Source organism: Euprymna scolopes, chromosome 23, assembly GCF_053919585.1.
Source record: "Euprymna scolopes isolate OS-2025 chromosome 23, ASM5391958v1, whole genome shotgun sequence".
Taxonomy (NCBI): domain Eukaryota; kingdom Metazoa; phylum Mollusca; class Cephalopoda; order Sepiida; family Sepiolidae; genus Euprymna; species Euprymna scolopes.
The window spans coordinates 103,885,606-103,908,739 of record NC_136504.1 but is presented as its reverse complement, the minus strand read 5'-3'; the positions used below and the strand labels follow the sequence as shown (position 1 = coordinate 103,908,739).

The following is a 23,134-nucleotide window of genomic DNA, read 5'->3' as shown; positions in this document are numbered from 1 at the left end:
CAGCACAACATCATCCTTCTGGAGGCGGGTTCTTGTACTGAGTCGGGATCGACCAGGAATCTTCCTTCCCAGCTCTAGCAGGTACTCCTCATACCATAGTTTGTGGAAATCTGTCAGACATTGGTCCCTAAGTTCCAAGGTTTGAATTAGCCTCTCCCTGCTGGGAGGCAACAAGGTTGTTCTATCCTCTCTATCCAGTCGTATCAATAGCCCGGGGCTCTGATTGGGCTTAAGGAACATATTAGGGGTAATTGGAGTAGCATTTTTGTCGGCTGACACCTGGTAAGTAAGAGGCCGGTTATTAACAGACCTCTGAATATCCGATAACACTGTCAGAAGGGTAAAGTAATTCAATCTACCCCTGCCAAGAATCTTAAATAGGCAATTCTTCATGGTCTTGATACATCGCTCCCATGTTCCTCCATACCAAGGAGAGAACAAGGGAATGGTTTTAAGTTTTAACTTACAAGGACCGTATTTTCTTTGATAGTCCGTAAAAAGAGAGAGACGATCGAAAATCTTTCCACTTCCTATAAACGTTTTCGCGTTGTCACTATAAAGGGTTTCGGGAACGCCATATCGGTTAGTAAATCGAACCAGTGCCTGGAAGAAAGAGGGTGCGCTCATATTGGGAACTACTTCAATGTGTATTGCTCTGATATTCAAACAAGTGAACAGGAGCAAGTACATTTTCGTATCTCGTTTCCCGTCACTCACCCAAAGATGGCCAGTAAAATCAATCCCAGTGTGTTGATAGGGGACTCTGAAATCGGTACGGTGCGACGGCAGGGCAGCAGCAGCATTCGGCGTCACTGGCGTTGAATTATAACGTTTACATCTGGCACAAACAGCCAGTACCTTATTCACAGCTTGTCGACCCTGCGGGACCCAATAACCGCTTCGCCTCAACTCCGCTAGAGTTGACCCAGTTCCAAGGTGGCAACACCTTTCATGACAATCTAAAATGATGAGTCTGGTAACAGGATGATGTTTCCCTATCAGAATGGGGTTTTTAACTTCATAACCAAAGTGGGAAGATTGGTTGATTCTTCCCCGAGATCGAATCAAACCGTCAGGGTCCAGAAAAAGATCCAGAGCACGAACCCTAACTGGCATGGGTTTACCACTCGGCTCCTTTAGGTACTCCACTTCCACGGGAAATTCTTGCCGTTGCACTGTCTTCATAAGGTAGATCGCTGCCTTAGAGTTGTAGTCCCATTGTCGATTAAATCGGATGGCTAGGAACTTAAACACCAAGGCAGTAACAGTCAGTAAACCAGAGAATGAGGAAAACCTCTGAAAAGGTATGGCCGAAGTGTACTCTTGATCATGGATCAAAGAACAATTTGCTGAACTGCGGGTCATTCGCTGGCATATCTCACTCAAACAGGGCATATCCTGTCCTGGCCATTGAGATATTCCTTCGCATAGCCAGGAAGGGCCTGAACACCAAAATTCCATCTTGGATTGGAACTTTCTCAATGTTAATCCTCTTGTTAACAAATCCGCCGGGTTGAGTGTACTATCAACATATCTGAAGAGAGTCTTCAAGCCATAGCGAGACTCCAACTCCACTTTCATCTGCAGAATGTCTTTAAGTCTATTTTTTGCAAAAACATTTTTGCTAGCTATGTTTTTAGATAAAATCCAGGACAAGACCACCTGTGCATCCGTGGCTATACACAAATTCTCGGGAACAAATCCTTCACAATTGTCCAGGATTGTGGGGAGACACTTGAAGGCGAGGAAAACGGCCATTAGTTCCAACAGAGGCAAAGTCTTGTCCTTCATAGGTGCCACCTTAGCTTTCGCAAATAATAAGGATAACCGACCATTTTGTACGATATACACGGCAAACCCATATGCTTCCTTGGACGCGTCGCAAAACAGGTACATATCTCCAGGCAGCCCTGCCATAAGCGCCTTGCGCAAAAAACGGAAATCACTCAACCCTGAAAGGTCCCTGGCTAGCTCTCTCCAATCGCTCAAGATCGCTGGCTGGAGTGGATCATCCCAACCTGCACCATTCTTCCACATGGACCTGATTAGCACTCTACTGCGGATAGTAACCGGGAGACATAGGGACAACGGATCGAAGACCTTAGCTGACTCTGAAAGAACACCTCTCTTAGTTGTCACGTCAGGATTGCACTTTACCGGAGCGACATATAACTCCTCCGAATGTGGGGAGTATCGGTAGCCCAGTACTCTCTCCCACTCCTCTTCATGGATACTTAGAGTACCATCCTCCTTCATCCTATTGCGGAGCGCCTGACTGTTTGAGTTGCATGACTGGATAATAAAGCCCCCTTCCAGCAAACGCTCTCTAACAAGGGAATACAATGTAGTAAGCTCACTCGCATCTGCCACGGATGCCACAAGGTTATCCACATAAAACCGGTCCTCCATCATTCTGCGGCAAGCATCTTGAGGGTATTTTGCCGCATGCAATTTTAAGATGCACCCCAACACAAATGGGCTGGAAGTAAACCCGAATATCAAGGTGGTATAGCGGAAGCAGCGCAAACAATTTCCTTGTTTAAGAAAAAAGCAAAACCGGTTCCTATCCGCCTCCAGCTTAAGCCGAATCATTAGGAAGGCTCGGCGAATGTCTGCTAGTAGCACATAATTGTTGGCTCTAAAGGCCAGCAACAACTTTAAGATGTCCCCTGTTAAGTTAACGCCAGAATATGCTGCTTCGTTCAGCGATAATCCATCTCCTGTCTTCAAACTACAGTTGAACACTGGTCTTATCCTGGTAGTTGCCGTAGGGTCCGACTTGAAAACTGGTCTATGTGGTATCCACACATATTTGTCGAACTCTTGAGGGGAGACAAAAATCTCTTCAATTATACCGTCCTCCTGTTGCTGACGAAACACCTCCAAATATTCATCATATATTTTTCTTTTAGTCAAGTTTGCTGCTACCCGGTCTAAAACATGCAAGGAAGTTGCATGATTAGAGGGGACTCTGGCTAATCTATCGTGATGCCAGGGGAGCTCCACATAATAGCTTCCATCCCGAAGCTCTACCGTTTCCTCAAATCGCTTCATCTGAACTTTATCGTAATCAGAAAAGTCCTCCTGACTGGGAAGCCCCAGAGATTCCAACGTAAACATTTGTTCTAGTCCTCTTTGTACCATACTGTCAGGAAAGCACTCCGCCATGGGATCCAGGTATGTTGATTGTGTTTCAAGGACAAAACATAAATGTGATGAATCGACCTGGGGGGTATGTTCCATTACCGAATTAAACGAGAGGTGAGTAACCTCAGAGAGGGGCTTATCTTCCAAGAAAAAAGAGTCCACTGCTCCAAACGGGACCAATCCAGGCGGGGTTGCAAAGGCCCATCCATTCAAACATGGGATCAGCTTTAATGAGTCCAGGTGTTCAATCAGGTCTAACCCAATTATTCCCTTGATCGGTATTAAATCCTTTCCGGTCTCAAACTGGCCGGCCAAAGCATATTTTGCATCCTGAAAGACACGCAATAGAGATTCCAGGTTGGCCACTCGAACCGACAAGTCCATACCATCGGCTACCAAGACAGGAGATGTCACAGTCCTTCCAGAACCCAAGTCAACTCCCAGGACTACCTCTGTGAACCCACGCTGACACTCACCTAGAAAGGTAGACAATCTCAGCTGACAATTGACACCAAGGGTTTCGATTGGGCACAAAGTTCTCAGTACATCTGCCGCCAGATATTTCCGCCCGCTACCCGTGTCCAGTAGGCAATTCACTGACACTGTCTTTGGTCCACAAGAGAATGTAACTGAGAGAATGGGTGGCAACGTGCGGGAATACCCGGTTGAAGTTGCATTGTTCACATCCACATAAAAAGAAGGAGTAATAGCGTTCCCCCTACCAAACTGTTGAGACGTATTCTGTCTTACTGTTGATGTAAATGCATTGGAGACACCGCCCTTAATCTGCAATCTCTTTATTGCTTCTCCAGTTAGCCTCAATATGGAGGACAAAGGTAGCACCCGTCTATTTGTTAGCGCTATTATCTCGCCTTTCAGTTCGAGAGGAAATTTCCTAAACAGAATCTTAGCCATCAGTCTGGCTCCGCCAGAATCGTCCACAGAAAAGTCACACGAAAAGGAATTCCCCAGCTCTTCCAACAGCGATGCCGTCCTGGTAACGAAGTCCCCCAGCTCAAAAAGGGCTCCACCTTTCTTTGGTACATAGTCCAGAATATCCTGGAATATTTGGTCAATGATTTCATCCAGGTCCAGATACTCCCTCTTCAGTATAGCCATGGCTTGCTGGTAATTGGTGTCAGTGCAACTCAGGTGATTTACCAGCCTCAAGGCTCTGTCTGAGAGTGAACACTTCAAGAAGTTCAACCTCTCGGCATCATTGGCCATGCCGATCACGCAGTTCTCAAACCTAGTCAAGAAGTTTCTGAAACTCATGCGGTCGGACTCCATTTCCTGTCCGCTAAATGTAGGCCCTGTGATCTGTATACGTGGGGGTTTAACAATGAAGGAAGAACCTCTCCCGGTAGTTGCAGAAGCCCTTGAGAACTCAAAGGCAGATTCCGAGTAAGGGCTGGGCTCTGGCTGTCGGTATGCTTGATCCAAATCGCCCAAGTCTTCATAATAATCCTTTAGTTGAGGCAGCCAAGCACCCTCAATCTCGGCAGGTGTACTCTCATCAAAGGAGCCTAACTCCAGCTGTGTGATACAAGTCTCTAACTCGACAATGAATTGTCGAATCTCCGTCCTTAAGAATGAGTACGCCGATGGCCTAACTCCATCACGACACATCTTCAGTCGTCCCTGAATCTTCTGAGTCAATGACTCCCTTCTGCGTAGGAGCTGCTCTTTCGTGACGTTCATGACAGTAGTTAACCGACGAAAGAGTAATCAGCAAACCTTTGCAAGATGTGGAAAAAAAACTATTTAGAGGGTAAAGTAGATTACCCGGTGATAGCGTAAGCTCCGAGGGGTTGCAAAGGATGCCCTATGCGACCCCCCCTACTGGGTCGAGTAACAAGTTTTGTAGTACGGCGAGCAGCGAGTAACTAATTTGTGCCAACCGTTCACCAGTAAGTCGTTAACAGAACTGGTGCTAGTCAGAGACACAATTCTTTTATAACAGAAGAATAGTGCCTCCCCCTACTCCTCCAAGTCTATAAGAGACTCGTTCTCTCAACCACTCAGATTAGAATTCCGCCCTCGAGGCCGGCGCCACCAAGTAAGCAATCTCCTTTTTTTATTTTTATTTTTATTTTTATTTTCTCACAAGTTTAAATCATATTTCAGTGATTACTGTTGACGCAATTCACAATGAATACAAAATATTAAAATATAAATTTATTAAGCAAATACGGTTGTAGTGAATAGACCAGATTATATTTGGTTATAATTATAAACGAAAACTTTAGCAAATATTAGTGAACAGTGAAGATATTGATATTCGCAGCCGGCTGCGGCTATTCTAAAATGCTATTCGCAGCCGGAAGTGACGTCAGACAAATATTAAGTAAATTCTTGGCAGAATTGTAAAAATAATTTGTTTTCTTTTGTAATAGAATTTAACAATTTCTTTCATTTTGAGCTGCTTTTTTCTCCCGTTTATTTTTGTTTTCTACAATTAATAAACCAGTTTACAAGTAAAAAATAAGTTGTTTTAATTTTTAATTACCAACACAGTGGCGAATTTAATTTTTCTCTCTCCCATTTTTTATTTTGAGCGGAGAATTTAACATGTCTTTTCATTTTAATTATTTGTTTTAGTTTTTCATTACTAATACAGCGGAGAATTTGGGGTACTCATGCAGAGAACGGCATGGGCATGGCTTATCACTTGCTCAGTTGCGAAATATTTTTGTTTTTAGTAAATAATTTGTGGTTTTTGGCAAAGTTTATTTTTAATAAAATTAGCGTATTTACTGGTATTTTTGAACCGCGATATTACCATTCTTTCATAACACCGATCACTTTAGTCCTGCCTACTTACACAGGTTTTCGGGTCGCTGACAACGAATCTGATAATCAGCCCCACAGCAAATTTACCGTTTAGATGGTATTAACCCCTGGAGACTGGCTCTACCTGTCGCCATTTTACAGGCTTCGTTGCCCGCCCGCTAGATGTAGAATTTTAGGCGGAATTTTTGACACCCCCAACAAAAAACTGCGAATAAAATATATAAAACTCGTAATTTCTGTTTTTAAAGTGGGTTGTTTATTTTCCTTATGAAATATACTTCCAAAATAAACTATTACAGTCGTTTAAAACATAATAGAAGTATTATTTTTTATTTTTTAAAAACAATGTTAACAAAATGTCTAAGCGCGTTTTCTCCGATGTTACAAGCAGCCATTTTTTTACGTATACAAATACATTGATTTTTACGAGTTCACTTTTTTTAACTTTAAAAATCGATCTAAATTTTTCTATTAGTTCAATTTTTACGTAATTTTCAGGTTCAATGTGAAATTTTATGCTCTTTTCAATAAAGTGAATATAAATTTCTGGTAAGGTTTTTTTTTTTTAATAATTTTGAGATCAATACCGTCGACTCGACAACTTCCGGTTTCGCCGCCGGCCGGCTGCGAATAGCATTTTAGAATAGCCGCAGCCGGCTGCGAATAGTCACTTCGAAATTTAAATCGTCTTGTACAAAATGAAACAAAGTAAGGGGGGGCACGAATATATTTTACAACAATCGGATTTACCTTTTTAGATTGGACATTAAAAACAAGCAGTTTAATAAAAGCAAGGAAGCGTATAAAAACCAAAGTCACCAAAATCATATAATTATGAAAAATACTTTACTCCAAATTTTGGTGGGAGGAGGCGCCTGCCTCGTATTCGGCACATGGCGCTGTAGCAGTTAACAAACTATTTACTATAAGCGGATCAATGCCCGGTATCAAAGTGATTCGGCCTCACTGACCAATCGGTTGGCAACGCGCATTGATTAAAGGATTATTTTTAGGCCTTTGGGATCTCAGCTGCGATCGCCAGAGAGACGCCATCAAGTGACCTATACAGACCTCTCTCACTCACCCCTCCCACTGCTACTTGTTGACGACTGCTGCGGACATATGTCTATGCGAACATTTTGGGTGTACATTTTTCGTTTGTTTTTGCGCGCACCCCAACACCAACAATCCAACATGCCCCGTCGCCTCCTCCTCCTCCAATGTAAACAGAAAACAGTAACCTATACTAAAATCCTCCCCAAATTAAAACTTAAAAGAAAAGAAATTAGTATTTATGCGCAATAATGATCTAAATTAAATGTAATGTTTACAAATACTTTCATTACGAGGACGCAACTTTTTAAAAATGTAAACAAGAAAAATCTGCACTCAAAATGTCCGCAAAGATATATGTCCGCAGAGCCATGAATTCTTACGACTCGTAAAAAGTTAATATTTGATACGAAATAAAGAGCGTTTAAAGCTACTTTAAAACGTTAACAAATGATTCAGGTAGGTTGCAAAGTAACTTTTATAGCTAATGTAAATATTTCTTTGTTGTATTTTTTTTTTTTTACATTTTTTACCACTTTTTCGAATCTATGTGTATAGTAATAAGAACCTCATTTTTTGTTTGTTTTTTTGCACGCGCCCCAACACCCGCGCACCCGCCTCCTCCCCCAATGTAAACAGAAAACAGTAAAATCTCCTAAAAATCCCCATAAAAATTAAAAGAAAAGTAATCCTCCTCAAAAAAAAAAAAAAAACTTAAAAGAAAAGAAATTAGTATTTATGCGCAATAATTATCTAAATTAAATGTAATGTTTACAAATACTGTCATTACGAGGACGGAACTTCTTATAAATGTAAACAAAACAAATGTACATCCAAAATGTCCGCAGAGTCATGTGCCAATTACCAGGCAGGCTTCTCCTACCAAAATGTGCGCTTACTAAAATTTGAAATCAAGGCTGTTGTCTGCAAACAAAAAGAAGTAGGATAGTAAGTTTTGGCCATCTTGAATTCTTACGACTCGTAAAAAGTTAACATTTGATACGAAACAAAGAGCGTTAAAAACTACTTTAAAACACTAATAAATGATTCAGGTCGGTTGCAAAGTAACTTTTATAGCTAATGTTAATATTTCTTTGTTGTATATTTTAATTCTCGACCACTTTTTCGAATCTCAAAATTATATCTCACCAGCCTCTTGTCGTTGTTTTGTCAACTATTGCAATTTATTGAGCGCTGAAAATTATGATTGTTTTTATTACTGATCACTGCACATTAAATCTGTTTTGTTCTTACGGCATTATTACAGTCATTAGTTCTAGAATTATCTACAAGCGGTCAAAATAGGCCTGATAATGAAGACGAAATATATGACCACTGAAAAAAAAAAACAATAGAAATCTCGACTGTTTTATTCTGTGTCATCTAATAAAAGTGTCTCTTGACTTCTGAGAACTTACCAAACTACAATGGAAGAAAGTGAAACATCGAAGAAGAGGAATAACGGATGTCCTCGACCTCTCTATACAATACTTTGTTTGGTCACCTTGATATGAAGGGGAACCTGGGGCAAAACGAGATACTTAAGGGGAAAAGAACTGTCGAGTCAAAGGTAGCATTGACATATAAACCATATTCTGTGCACTGAACATTCAAAGTATTGAAAAACAATGCCGCAAAAAAAAAAAAAAAAGATGAGAAATTATTTTCAAAAGAAATACAGATTCAGCTAACTGTATTGTCCCGTTTTACCCCATGCTTGGGGCAAAACGGGACGGATCTTGGTCTGAATAAGTCTTCACAGAGCTCACAAATGAAGATTGGGGTCTTGTTGCATTCGTCTAGACCTGCACAGCCGTAATGTACCCATTTCCTACAGTCCCCATGACAGGCTACTCGGCTTTCTGCACTCTCAGAGTACAATTCTTCGCAGATCTAAATAGATAAATTTTGAATACTTACCCTTTTTTGATGTACGGGACTGAATAAAACAATGGTAGATGTTGGCGGCAAGGCGTTACCACATGATATCTTGATCAGACTCCTCACAAAAGAGCTCTCTCTCTCTCTCTCTCTCTCTCTCTCTCTGTTTCAGTTATCTGTGGTGTCTCGTTTTACCCCGCTATCTCATTTTGCCCCAGGTTCCCCAATATACTTCACACAAGCTAGTCACACATCATGTGCTGTTCAGTCAGGCTGTCTAACACATACACTGAGTCTACTAGAATACAGCTTCAAGAAATAAATGAGAAACCATTGAAAATAAAGTACTTATAAAAAAAGAAAAGAACAAGACCCAATACTTAAAGGCTATTGACACTAAAGAACTGATAAAAGAAATAAAACGAGGCCACCTATTTGCAGAACAAAACAAAGAAACAAGTTTATATAAGAAATCACCGAAATACGTGATCTGTTCTATTGTTGGTTGAGGAGAAACAAATCGTCAACTGAGATAATTAATTTGCTCTGATAATATAAACCATATAGAACTATTGCCGGTTGGGCAATCGGAAATACTTACTGAGGCAACTCACAAGAAAAAAACTATGCACTAAAAGTTATTAAATCATTTTGAAAAATGCTCGAATACAAATAGTAGAATATATTGTAATGCTCACTACTACTTCTACTACTACCACTACTACTACTACTATTAAATGTTAAATGACACACTACATAATCTGTTTATTTATTTTCGTTTGCACTATATAACATTTTCCCCCTTTCAGGTTTACTCCCAGCATGCATACAGTTTTTGGCATAATACCAGTTTTGTAATAAGACCGGAGTCAGACCGCATGTATTATCTAGTCCTAAGCAGGAGATACAGTAGCCGTAATTAATTAACATATATTCCGTTGCATTAAGATTTCATTTATTGTATGGCAATGCGCGTTCCCTCTTATGTTACGACTTGTGTAGATATGTGAGCGTTTGAAACACAGTGTTCATCTTACCCGAATCCCCTGCGATTTTTCCAGCACGATCTTAATAACCTTTACAAGAAGTTTTTGGTGAAATGTGATTGAGGATGACAGACGCTACAAAGTCCTCTTCTTTGCTAGCAAAAGCATGGCGGAACAAGATGAAACTCTGAGACTCTATTCTCTTTCTTTAATCAATACCAATTAACCGAATCAATCTTACCTTCTTGTGTGTTTAATGCTTTTGAGTTTCTATTCTCTTAATTATAATTAATTTAATTGTAGAGAAGTTTTTGGTATTTTCATATATGGCAGCTAGTATCTCTGTCTTCTTCATTTCCAGCAAACCTAATCAGATAGATACACACAGTCATTTTTAACGAGCGATTTTATCCAAGAAGCATGTTTACCTCACTAGCAAACTCTACTAAAATAATACAGCGCCCAATATATACTAAGGACTATAAAACTAATAACATTTCTACTAAAACAATTGAACTCTGAAGCGTAGGACACTTCTTATTTATGAAACAGAGGATATTACATTATATTCCTTGTAACAGCTACATCATTCTACTGAGATCATAAAACCTTTGAGATCTCTGTTAACTGCATGCGTGCACTTGTCAGCATCATTATGGGTTTATAATCATATCTAACTGAATTCAACATGAATTATCCACTCCGAAATTTCATTTAAATTAATAAACTTTATTAAGTCGTCTTCATAAAATATATATAAAATTATATCTCATGCATTAAATGTTACAGGCCAAATTTCTCACAAATTCATCAAATGATAATTTTTTTAAATTTTGAATATACAATTGTTTCCGCCTACTATCAAGCTTCCTATCATTAAAAATCCAAGATGAATTTTGCTTTTCGATAAGAAAACATCCATTTTCTTAGAAGCCACGAAGTAATTCAAATTCTCTTTTATTTATATCTACAAATGATTAAAATAGATGTATTATTTAAGATAAAATCGAAATGCATTCTGCCGAATTTTATTTCGACATAAACTTTTTTAAATGAGCTTTTTAAAAAGTTATTGTAATTGATCTAGAACATTTCTATCTTAATATTTTGTGAGATCAAATGAAAAGAACAATAATTAAGTTTATGCATGAAAAATACATATTCAAAGTATTCATAAAGAATAAGAGTTCAAATAATCTGAGAATGTTCTAAGTGAAAAAACGTTTCTCTGTTAAAAAAGATTGGCTACTCATTTGTTTTGGCTGCATGTTGTTTGAAATGAATATGTAGAAGATAAAGAAAAAACTGTTTGGGTCTTTATAGTATGAACACAATTTAGAGACCAAATATTTTTGTTCTGTAACACATCACGCAATACTATCTAGACTTGAGATGTAAATGGTGTTACTAATAAACAATTTATACGAATTTTATTAAATACTAACCTTCAAATAGCATGTGTAAAAGTTCGAATAAAATCGGGTAATCAGTTGATTAAAGCTATAGTATGTGCAACCTTTTAAAAAAAAATGAACGTCTGAATTTTGTGTGTTAAAAAAAGTTTTTTCTCGTCATTATCCCCTTCGTTATAATCATCTTCAACACCATCAGCATCCTCGTTATAACCATCTGTTTAACGTCTATCGTTAATGAAAGTATGTTTGACAGCCTTTTTTAAAAGTTAGTCTTATACTGAGCTTTTTAAAACTATTTTCCTAATAAGAAAAACGCTTTTCTGGGAGAACGATGGTTTTATAAGTCTAATTTTGACTCTGCTCAATAGTTAGAATTTAAACTCGATCATACAGACACAAATGATGCTGAATGCGTAGCTTGGAAAAAGTCGGCAGTTAACACAGAAAGCATCAAACAAATCTACAAACTCGGTTTAGCCATTACAGATATTACCAGTTTACATGCACATTTCTCAATAAAAAAGCTGGGTTTAAAGTAGGTTCCATGTTTGTTCACAGTTGATAAACAAACAAGATTTTAAGAGTGCTGTTTGTAAGTTTCTCAATGCAACAGAAAAGCTTTTGCATCAATATGTAATTGGGATGAAACATGGATGCACAAGACCGCAGGTGAAGGCTGACCAAAGACACAAACACCAGAAAGCAAGTTTAGAGCTTCTGCATTTGGAGATGTGAAAGATTTTTTGTTTATAGATTTGCTTAAAAAGATGAATCATCAATGGCGTATATTATATAAAATTATTTGAATGCTTCAAAAAAAGAAGTCAATTTTCTACAAATGAAGAAAGTGTTTTTGCCAATACGATGCACCATGCCACAAGTTACTTGCAACAATGGTGAAACAATATGAAATGCACCGTGAAATGCTTTGGCACTCACCCTCATCTCCAGATATCTATCAACCCTGGCACCCTCTAGAGAATGTGCTAGAGAAAGAGATGTAGCTCACACTCAGAAGTGATATTGAAACGGAGGTACATTTTTCGATCAAAGATAAACAGTTTTACAAAAAATGGCATAGAATTATTACAGAATCGTTCGAATCCATGTAATTAAAAATAGTCGCCTAAAACAACATCCACATTCGCTGCTACTTCAAAAAAAAATTAGTACGTTGTGAAATATATTAGTAGATTTCAATGCTTAATGATGCATCCAATACCATTTGTGATATAAAACATTTTATTTAAATGTTATTTTCAAATAGTGAAATTTTAAACTTGGAAAATTATTTGTTTTAACTGGTACTTGTATAAATAAAACGTTACAAAATTTGTTTTTATTAATAAAAAAACATTGTGAAAATTGAAGTATAGTGCTTACGGTTCTGAATTTTTTAGATGATGGTTGTTTATTGGTATTATTTAGATTCTTTACACGACTATTATCACCACATTTCGGTTGACCTTCCTCAGCTGTATCCTGTTGAACTCTGAAATAATTATGTTGAACCTGGGAACATTCACAGAATTTAAAGCTAACCATTTATGTAATTCACAATGATAGCATGCACGTTTCTCTTGTGCCATTATCCATGAATAATTCACAACTGTATTTTGGTTGTCACTAACACTAAAGATGTAACCTTCAAACTACAGGTAGTTTTACAAACCCAAAAACTTGACATTATGATTTTTCTCGTGTGTTTGAATGTATTTTTGACAAATAAATATCTCATAAAATGAAACCCACAAACTTGACAAAATATTATTTGTGTGTTCATATATTACTATTTAAATTAGTGTCTTCTCATGTGCCTTTTAAGATTGCCATTCTTAGAAAATACAGATCCACAAACGTTACAATCATATGGTTTCTCTCCAGTGTGTGTACGCATGTGATTTTTTAGAGAGGAATTGTTTGAAAATGTAGACCCACAAACTTGACAAGAATAAGCTGACTCTGCTGTATGCGTTTGCACGTGGTTTTTTAGAGAAGAATTATTTGAAAATGAAAATTCACAAACGTGACAAGAAAAAGGTTTCTCTCCTGTGTGTGTTCGCATGTGATTTTTTAGAGAAGAATTCATTGAAAATGAAGTTCCACAAACTTGACAAGAAAAAGGTTTCTCTCCTGTGTGTGTTCGCATGTGATTTTTTAGAGAACAACTCATTGAAAAGGAAGTTCCACAAACTTGACAAGAAAAAGGTTTCTCCCCTGTGTGTGTTCGCATGTGGTATTTTAGGGAGGTATTTAGTGAAAATGTAGATCCGCAAATTTGACAACAAAACGGTTTCTCCCCTGTGTGTTTTCGCGTATGCCTATGTAGATGGCTTCTCTGAGAAAATGCAGATCCACAAATCTGGCAAGAATATGGTTTCTCTCCAGTGTGTGTTAGCATGTGTATTTTTAGATAGTCACTCCGAGAAAATGCAGACGCACAAAATTGACAAGAATAGGATTTTTCCTTTGAGTGTGTTTCCATTTTCATATTAGTAAAAAAATATTTATACCAATACTCATTCACCATTCAGTATTGACATCCTTTCTATCCGAGTCTATAATCTGTAAATGAAAACAAATACATTATTTAAACTGAACTACAATAATTTTCTATTATGGACACTAATGGTTAATTTTATTTCTCAATATGATTTTTGTAGAAAAACATATATAATTGTTGATTTCTGTATGAAATAATATTTTTGATTAATTAATAATTTTATTTATCTTCCTAACCTACATTTCAACTTTTACATTTAGCTTTCAATATAATTTTATTAAATCTTTAAAACTTAGGAGTAAATAAATACAGTATTTACAGAAAATTCTAGTAAATTACAAATTGTACTATTACTTATATGTAAAAACAAAATATATATTTGTTGTTTGTTAAATGCATTACCATCAACACATTGCATGTTTTTTTTTTCAATTAGAAGGGTTTGATCTAAATACTCGTCGATAAGGTAAAAATAACTTTCGACACTTAAAAGCTTATCTTTATCTGTGGAATGTTAGGAGGTGTTACTCAAGCTTTTAAGTTGGAAAACCTAGTCTTTGTGTATTTGTTAACAGTTATTTGCTGATTATTTGTTTTGATTTTTACTTTCATGTATCTTTGTGTGTCTGTTATATTTACGACTTAGTTTGATACTTCTGTATGACAGTTACATAATAGCATCAGAGCCGAGTTATCGACCCTATTCTTAGAAAGAGAACTGACATCCAGCGGCCATAATATGAACCTCAAATATAAACAAGTGTTTACGATAACGCAAAAATATATAATAACAAAATAAATAACACAAATATATATGAAAATCGAAACATTTATTGTATAATAAATGTATTAATATAACTTTTTTCCAATGAGCGATTCATAACTAAAAATAAAATAATATAATAAAAAAATGAAACATTTATAGATTGTGTTTAGAATTATTTTTTTCTGTAAGGTTGTATAAAAATGTAGCACAATATAATATAATTTAAAAAACATGAAACATTTATAGAGGTTTATGAATATATATATATATATATATATATATATATATATATATATATATATATATATACTGTACAGAACGATTGTATAAAAATATATAAAAATATAATTTTAGTTTGCACTAACTTTAATAAAAGGAAGAGTTATCGAGCCCTGACAAGCGATATCTGTCGGCGGTTCTGAAAACTAAAATATAAACATTCGCCTCATGTAACTGCCATGCATAAATACCCCATGTTTTTCATGCTGTTTACGTATAATCTAATAAAAAGAATAGAATGTAATTTTGATTTTTGTTTTTTATTAATATATAAGGCGTATGATTCTAATCTTCCATATATATAAAAGCGAAAATGTGTGTATGTATGTATGTATATTTGTTTGTGTGTTTGTATGTCTCGCAAAAACTTTCCACTTGGGTCACGGATTTTCGCCAGATCGGTATCATTTAAAACTTCCAACCTTCGCCCGACAAATATTAAAAAAATTGGACAAAAACGTTAGTTTTTTCACCCTGAAATCATCACTTTTCTACAGGGGGGGGGGAGGGTCAGCAAAACCGTCCTCTCATGATAATTCCGCTTCTACACATGCGTCATACGACGTTGTAACCTCATTTAGTTTAAATATTTGAAAAACTGACACAATTTCGTGGACGTTGTCTTAGCTCAGTTGCTTAGAGCACGATCTCATTATCTAAACGTTTTGGGTTCGAATCGTGGTGTGAGATGGTTTTTTTTCGATTTTTTAAATTTTAATATTGAAGCAGGGCTATTTAAGCCATTTTTTACATGTTTTTTTTTTTTGAGAGGGTATTTTTCACGCCCGTTTTTCTTTTTTTTTTACTTCGCTTATTCTTACGTTTTCATTAACACCCCCATCCCCGAACGATCACACACACCCCAAAACACTTGGGCAACGCCGCTACCCACCGCTAGTAATAAATAAATCGTCTATTACAATGACTTTTTGCATTTAATATCACCCATATTCATATTTTTTATTAATTAGCACGATAAAGCACTGGATTTTTTAAAAGTAAAAAACAATATTATTATTTTTAGATAAATGATTATTAATACCTGATTTTCTTTTCCAAATAATGCAGAAATAGATTCGTTTATTACAAATGCTTCTTCTATTTAATGACATTCACGTACATATGTTAAACAGCACGATATGTGCCGAGTGAAAAATAAAGAATATATAAGTTTTGGAATATATGAAGATTGTATCAATCTTTGGACCAAGATCAAAATGTAGTATCTGTTCTGATGCTACAGTGTAGCATTGCTCTACACTTACGTTAATTTGTCTCAGTCAACGGGGGGAGAACCCCTCTATTTTGAGACAATTATTATGCTTGGTCCCAACCAGAGTGCCCCTTTTACCTTTTTTTCGGGGGGGGGGAGAGCTGGTTTCACTCCACATAAAAAACGACCTCGTGTCGCATTTTGCTTTCGTGGGAAGACAATAAATACTAATATTAATAATGCAATGTTTTTTCTAGATTTTTCTACTGGTTACGAAAGTTTTTCAGATATAAATAAATATTAAAATTTTCCATAAGCAAATTCGTTACACCTCATAAAGAAATCTCTATAAGCATTTACAAAAATAAAATAAACTTAATAAACATTATACTTAGCTTAATCATAAATATTGACATTTTCCATAAATAAATTTGTTACGCCTCATACAGAAAGCTTAATAAACATTTATAACAATAAAATAAATCTACTAAACATTATACTTACTTTGATACAAATTTCCTTCCTAGCAATTATTAGATTTGAAGAAATTTAATACTAACAATGATCATAAATACAAATTAAAAGATAAAGTATATGTTTAAGGGAATCGTACTGATGGCAAGATGGCAACAAAAGAAATCAGCTCCGCAGAAAACCTCAGAAGTAAAATAAATGAATAAACAAATAAATACATAATGCGAATCACTTGAACAGCACGATTGCCCGTTTTTTAAATCAATTTATTTTAATTTTATTTAGTTAAGTATTTATGCTGTGAGAGTAACGAGAACATATAATCTTGAGTTAAATTTAAAGATAAAGAAAAGAAACAACAAAACGCCATATTGAAATGACTGAGACTGGAAAACTTCGACATTTACTTTGTTTTTTTTTAAAATTATTTTTCAATTATGGATGGTTTTTAAAATATGATTCGACAAAAAACTGTAGTTAAATATCTTTTAAAAATTATTGGCAAATGTGTAGTTTAGCGGCGCAGTGCGCCGGCGCACATTACCTGACAGACAAAAAATTATAAAAACTAAGCACATTATTAGACCCTAAGGCTAAAATAAAACCTGAAAAAAATTTATTTTTATTATTTTTTAAACATTTTTATTGAACTAAATGTACGACAATCGAGGCCGACATACTATTTTTAAAATTTGGCCTTTCTAAGGTTTGACAGATTGGCATTTTTAATGCCAAATTTGGCCCCTTTTTATGCTCTTTCATGAACTCTGTTTTTGGTCGCCATTTTTTATATGAAAGAGCGTAAAAAAAAGCCAAATTTGGCCTTAAAAAGGCCAATCTGTGAAACCTTAGATAGATCAACTCTTAAAAGCAATATGGCGGCTTCGAATGTCCTACATTTAGTCTAATAAAAAAAAAAACAATGAAAAAAATAAAAATATTTTTTCTGGTTTTATTTCAGCCTTTACGTCTAATAATATGTTTTATATAAAATAAATAGTTTTTATAAATTTTTGTTTGTCAAATAATTTACGCCGCTAAACTACACATTAACCAAATTATTTTTGCTGGAACCATTTTTCAAACGTATTTAGTCTTATACATATTTACTGTGAATCTGCAACTAAATTCATTATAATCAACAAAAACAGATTTCAACAGGGTGAATGACTAAAATTGTTAGAAAGCCATTTTTTGATTATTAGTACTTATTGGATATATTCATTACATCGACGTGACAATATATAACATTGCGTTTACTTGCAATTCAATAAACTATGACTAAAACTGTTCTAAAAAAATAAACCCTTATCTACATATTTTTTTCATTTGCCGTAAAAAAAAAAGAGGTAAATTTGAAATAAAGTGTTTTATTTTTATTTATATATTTATTTATTTTATTTATTAATTTTTTTGAAAAGCGATATAGATATCTTGTATGCAGTGAAGTTAAATCAATTTAGTATTACATATGAAAAAAAAAAATTATTTCAGGAGAAATAAAAATCATATTCGATTTCCAAATAAAACAGCGAAAATAAATAGATAATAAACATATACTAAATTTGACACTTTCTTGAAAAAAAGAAGAAAAAAAAAGATGAAAATGTATAATTACTTGTATTATAGGAATTGCCAAACGATTGTGAAAAATGGACCGCATATTTCCGTGGCGTCAGATTTGTGTTAACTATACGAACTGTAACGGGTTAGTGTATAATAATACACCAAATCGCTGCAAAAATATACAATGAAACAAACAGAAAATGAAGGAATGAAAACGCTTGTTGAATAAATTTGAACACGTTTATTTTTCATAGAAAAATAAAAAGCTAATATTCATTTCAAAAGATGAAAAATCCAAACGTGAGGAGGAAATGAAAAGGCACACATAAAGCGACTGTTGCTTTATGAAAACGGGGGAGAAAGAAAGGGCGAACGTATGCAGGTCGCTAACCGTCCGCGCACATGTTTTGACGAGGAGTGGCCACTGGTAGTCGGGAGGCGAAATCTGGTGCGACTGGTCAGCTCAAAAGAACTATGAAAAAAGCAGAAGCGACTTAATGATTTTTTAAAACCTTTATTTATCTTCTTCAAACTGCAATTAATAATTAATCTTTGTTATAATTTTGTTAGGTTTTAAGATTTACACAGTTTAACGATTAATAATATCATAAACATGTGTATATTAGATATGAAATACGGTTTTACTGTATGTTCATTTGATTACCTACGGGGCTCCATATTTTGTTCGGTAAAAAGAGACAAACAAAATATGAGGGGCGGGGGGGGGGCTACAAAATGAGTAATATTTAAAAAAAAAAACAACTGTGTTTGCAAAGTGCCGGCGCGCCTTCATGCAGCCATTTTTTTTTTTACGTAATGAAATCAATTGAATTTTACGAGTTAAATTTTTTTCAATTTTTAAACTTTAAAAATCTATCAAAGTTTTTCTATTTGTTCACTTATTTCGATATTTTCAGGGTCAATGTGAAATTTTATGCTCTTTCCAATAAACCTAATATAATATTTTAGACAAACGTTTTTTTTATTCACCCCCCCGCATTTTGAAATGTCTATTAAAATTTAAATAAGTAATTTACTCACCAAAGTTTTATATATCACAAATTGAAGATAAAAGATCAATAAATAAAATATTCTAATTTAAAACAACACAAAAGAAGTGTTTTTTTTTAAATTTACCTGTAAAGTCCAAAGTGCAAAAACTTTTTTTTTTTAACCACGTGGATTTTTTTTTTTTTTTTAGTGGAAGCTTATGTTATGCTTAGAATGTCAAGTAAATAGCGGACGCTTACGATAATTTTTCTATTTCATTCAATGTTTTCTTTTTTTTTCGGTATTAAAAAAATTCAGTCGATAAAGAAGTATTAAAATATATCAATCAAAAACGCATGTATTTCATGAAGAGAATAAAAAAAAATAAAAAATCGGTCGACTGTTTTTTGTTTTTTTTTTACGGCAAAAATTTATAAGTGAATGTGTTCAGTTTTTACCTACGGAGGCACCAAAATACTTATTTTTGTTTACAGCTAGCAATAAAAAGATATATTAATTATGTCCCTGTAAAGCCACCGGAAAATAAAGGCGAATAAAATCATACTTGTCTCCCTTTATTTGAACAGTTAAAAAAATCGGAGTTCGCGTTTTTTTTTATTCTTGTTTAAAAAAGTATTTTATTTAAAAGGACATGGAATATAAGTATAAATATGGATAAATTTTTAACAATGAACAATTGAAGTACGCTTGGAATAATAGTTTTTATAGGTAAGTGATTTTTTGAAATTTATATATATTTTTTATAATCGAAGTAAGTAAAATTTCGTTGATTTTCTTTAAATCTTTTTTAAAGAAAACCGATTAAAAAAAAAACAAATATTGCATAATTTGCTATTAAACCTGTTATTTTTTTTAAATTTGATCTTTGTTCCTTTAATTAAAAAAAAAGTACGGATTGAATTACATTTTTCAAGAATTTATGAGCTTCGAAAGGCAGTAAGTCTAAATATTCCAGTGTTTACCACGAATTTTTACTGACGATTTCTGACACTGCTAGACATGCAATTAAAAAAACACAAAATCAATTGATTAAGAATTCTTATGTATTTTTATATATTATCTTATAAGGGGAGAAAGCAAACGGGAAATATAGTTAACTATAAATATATGTTTTGTTTTGTTTTTTAATCGGCGACTTTTAAATTGATGTCTATCAATCTCAAATAGCTTGGATCCGATGAGCTTCCATGGCTGGGAGGCAATGTCATGTGAGAGCAGTGGTTCATACCTGTGCGCATCCTTGCATCCTTGACAAAGTGCGCATGACCTGCACACCCTTTCAATATCCTTGTTAATATTGACCCAGTACACATTTTCTTTGGCGAACCTGTGTGTTTTGTATATGCCTTGATGGGCTTGGTGGAGCTGATGGAGAATGCTCTCTCTTTTGGGATATGGGATTAGTACTTGTTGGCCCTTGAAGAAGATTCCAGATTCGTCGGCAAGTTCATCGCAGAAGGACCAATATGAGCGGATCTCTGTGGGTATCTCCAGCTCAATAGGGTAAGGTAGTCGACTTAGAGTGTCAGGAAGGATTATTTTGCTGCCCGGTCTCTTACTGATTCGATATAAATAGCCCCGGATCTTTAGCAAAATATGCCAGTGTCGTGCTGAATGCAGTGATTTATCGCATATGGTGACAAATGGCTTATGATGATAGAGGAGGCTTTTCCATAGAGGTGTGTATGGTATCGATAAATACCATGTAGTGCAGCCAACATCTCCTGTTCGATGATGCTGTATCTGGTTTGGGCATCGGTTAGTGTTTTGGATCCAAATGCAATTGGTTTGCAATCTTGGATCAGTGCCACTCCAAGGCCCTTACACGAAGCATCCACTTTGAGCGTTATAGGCTTGGTCTGGTCACAGTATGACAGGCATGTTTCATGGGATATCATTTCCTTGAGATGGTCGTAGCACTTTTGGTGGTTAGAGTCCCAAAGCCATCGTGCTTGGGATTTAAGAAGACCGCACAGTGGGTGCGCCTTTTCAGTAAGGAATATATATTGCGACAGGTAATTCAACATGCCCAGAAAACATAGTAATTCCCCTTTATTTCGTTGGTTTGGCATTTCCTTTATGTTGCGCACCTTATCTAGATCCGGCTTGATTCCGTTTGGGTGTCAACGTTTCCAAAAGATATGCTGGTTTGCTTTATGAAACATTTTTTTCTGTTAAAAAAGAACCCTGTTTCGGATGTTCAAGCCATGAGATTACGCAGGTTTTTGTCGTGGTCCTAGTCGTTCTAGGTAAATGTTGGTACATAATAGGCAATGTTAGCTGCACCATCTAGGCCTTCTATGATTTGGTCCATTTTAGCTTGAAAGATATCTTGTGAGAAGTTATGCAAAATGGTAGACGTTTTAAAGCATACTCGTTCGAATGCTATCTTGCAGATTGTCAAGGTCTGTGATTCCTCATCTAGGTGGATCGACCTGTGTCTCGCCTTGGCGTCAAGTTTGCTGAACACCTTGGTTTTTGCAAAAGCTGGGTTCAGTTGCTTCAATGTTGGTATTTTATGTAGGCATCTCTTGAGGCTAGTATTGAGTTTCTGTAGGGAAATGCGTGATTTACCTAACTAGTATGTATGCATATTTCAACGGGTCGGTCGTGGAACAATATGAATGAGGAAAAAGAAACCAAAATGCCTGCCTTATCTTTTTATATGCCTGAAATGTTACCACTTGATATGCAGATGAGATGCTCCTAGTTGGAAATAAAAGAAGGTTGAGTCCTCAGAGAGCAGATTCACTTTTGAAGTTGGATTTTGAAGAAGTAAGTTCGATCAACAAAAGTGCCTTTGGAGTTGAGAGAAGGTGCGTTACGTATATAGAAGTTTGGAAGTTGGAAATTTGGCCAACAGTGTCGAACTTAACCAAGAAATTGATATGAAGGGCACGTTGGTTAAATTATAAGCTATTTCGGCCCTTGGTGTGCGATGACTACAAAGAAACAGGAAAACATGGACAGATTCGATTTTCGCTTGATACCCGAGTTTGACGGATCTACCACTGGACGGTCTGTCGTCGAATGGGTTGAGAAGGCTGAGAAAATCTGTAAGCTGTGCAAAATTAAAGAACCAGCCACAGTCATCCCTTTGAGGTTAATCGGAGAGGCCTATGGAGTCTACCAGCAACTCGAGGATGAACCAGACTGGGATGAAATCAAGCTGAGCCTGTATACAGCGTTTGGTACAGATCCGTTTGTTGCATGTCAACAGTTCACGAGCCGGCGAGTCACCTCAAAGAAACGGTTGACATGTAGCTAGCTGACCTACGAAAGTTATCTGTACCGTTTAGTGGTGTAAATGACAAGATATTAAGCTGTGCCTTTTTAGTAGGCTTACCTGAGGAGATCAGTAAACTGTTGCGGGCATCGTCACGAATTGATGAATTGACAACAGACGAGTTATTGGCCTGAGCTCGAAACATTTGTAAGGAACAGGAACCAATTGCGGCAGCAGCTAGTATTCGACATGCAGCACTCGAACCGCATGGAGGCAATCTGGGTCTCTCCCAGGTAGCAATAAAGGCGCGAGCCTGATGTGCTATAAATGTGGGGAGGCCAATCATTTTATTAAGAAGTGCCGGAGAGATAGAAGGGGTGTATATCCACGAGCACAGAGAACAGTACAATGCTATCATTGCAATAAGTTTGGGCACATATCTCGCAACAAAGTTGGGGGCAATATACTATCGCCACCCTTGTCCCCTGCCAACCAATAAACACAGGATTGTCTGTCATTGGCGTTAAAATTGTGTATGTGCAGTGTTCGGCACTCATAAATGTTGAATTGGTATGTGGGTGTGTTAATGCTTGAATTATAGCAAATACGTTTATATGAACAAATGATTTATTAATGCATATACACATAAGGAAAATATATACACATGTTGACTAACCCATGTCCGAGCGGGAAGTGAGAACCTCGTATATATTCATACGCCAAGGCCATAACTCTTGCGCGTATGAAAGTAGTTCTATGATATTACTACATCCTCCTAACCGGATAGATAAAAAACATTGTTTAAATGTTTTTATATACAC

General features: G+C 35.8%; 1 protein-coding gene across 2 annotated transcripts in view; it reads right to left on the bottom strand.

The window, feature by feature from the left end:
- Window positions 1-16,659, bottom strand: part of LOC145246096 (uncharacterized) — a 48,217-nt gene extending 31,558 nt beyond the window's left edge. Inside the window, exons 1-2 of one of the 2 annotated variants that reach the window (XR_013863084.1) lie at window positions 16,541-16,659; window positions 10,580-13,840 (exon numbers count right to left, since the gene is read on the bottom strand). The gene's annotated coding sequence lies outside the window, so the exon portion shown is untranslated. Of the gene's footprint in view, window positions 1-10,579; window positions 13,841-16,540 lie in introns of those variants that run through there. The other variant, XM_080107937.1, reaches the window with a different exon arrangement.
- Between the last annotated feature and the right edge of the window lie 6,475 nt (window positions 16,660-23,134).